Genomic DNA, 1,677 nt, shown 5'->3' with positions numbered 1-1,677 from the left:
CACCGCCCCTCCCCCAACCAGGGGCCCCTCCCACACACACCAGGGGCCCCTCTCTGCCGCTCCTCCCTGCCCGGCTCCATCTCATTACATTACTGCCCCCCCCCCTATATATAATATATATGGGGAGCAAACTCTGTACCCCCTTCTAGTGTACCCCCCTCCCCCTTCTACCCCTCTAGTGTACCCCCCTCCCCCTTCTACCCCTCTAGTGTACCCCCCTCCCCCTTCTACCCCTCTAGTGTACCCCCCTCCCCCTTCTACCCCTCTATTACACCCCCCATCCCCCCTCCGTCCCTCTATTATACCCCCCAATCCCCCCTCCGTCCCTCTTTTACACCCCCATCCCCCCTCCGTCCCTCTTTTACACCCCCATCGCCCCCTCCGTCCCTCTATTGTACCCCCCTCCCCCTTCTACCCCTCTAGTTACCCCCCTCCCCCTTCTACCCCTCTATTACACCCCCCGATTCCCCCTCCGTCCCTCTTTTACACCCCCATCCCCCCCTCCGTCCCTCTATTACACCCCCATCCCCCCCTCCGTCCCTCTATTGTACCCCCCTCCCCCTTCTACCCCTCTAGTTACCCCCCTCCCCCTTCTACCCCTCTAGTGTACCCCCCTCCCCCTTCTACCCCTCTAGTTACCCCCCTCCCCCTTCTACCCCTCTATTACACCCCCCCATCCCCCCTCCGTCCCTCTATTATACCCCCCAATCCCCCCTCCGTCCCTCTTTTACACCCCCATCCCCCCTCCGTCCCTCTATTACACCCCCATCCCCCCTCCGTCCCTCTTTTACACCCCCATCCCCCCTCCGTCCCTCTATTACACCCCCATCCCCCCTCCGTCCCTCTTTTACACCCCCATCCCCCCTCCGTCCCTCTATTACACCCCCATCCCCCCCTCCGTCCCTCTATTGTACCCCCCTCCCCCTTCTACCCCTCTATTACACCCCCCGATTCCCCCTCCGTCCCTCTTTTACACCCCCATCCCCCCTCCGTCCCTCTATTACACCCCCATCCCCCCTCCGTCCCTCTATTACACCCCCATCCCCCCTCCGTCCCTCTATTACACCCCCACCCCCCTCTCCGTCCCTCTATTACACCCCCATCCCCCCCTCTATTATACCCCCATCCCCCCTCCGTCCCTCTATTATACACCCCCATCCCCCCTCCGTCCCTCTATTACACCCCCATCCCCCCCTCTATTATACCCCCATCCCCCCTCCGTCCCTCTATTATACACCCCCACCCCCCTCTCCGTCCCTCTATTACACCCCCATCCCCCCCTCTATTATACCCCCATCCCCCCTCCGTCCCTCTATTATACCCCCCCATCCCCCCTCTATTGTACCCCCATCCCCCCTCCGTCCCTCTATTGTACCCCCCCATCCCCCCTCCGTCCCTCTATTACACCCCCATCCCCCCTCCGTCCCTCTATTATACCCCCATCCCCCCTCCGCCCCTCTATTATACCCCCATCCCCCCTCCGTCCCTCTATTACACCCCCCGATCCCCCCTTCGTCCCTCTATTGTACCCCCATCCCCCCTCCGTCCCTCTATTGTACCCCCATCCCCCCTCCGTCCCTCTATTGTACCCCCATCCCCCCTCCGTCCCTCTATTGTACCCCCATCCCCCCTCCGTCCCTCTATTGTACCCCCGTCCCCCCTCCGTCCCTCTATTGT

This window comes from Staurois parvus, unplaced genomic scaffold (assembly GCF_062004578.1).
Source record: "Staurois parvus isolate SC_StPar_1 unplaced genomic scaffold, SC_StPar_1.0 ptg002311l, whole genome shotgun sequence".
Classification (NCBI taxonomy): domain Eukaryota; kingdom Metazoa; phylum Chordata; class Amphibia; order Anura; family Ranidae; genus Staurois; species Staurois parvus.
This window is presented reverse-complemented; position numbering follows the sequence as displayed.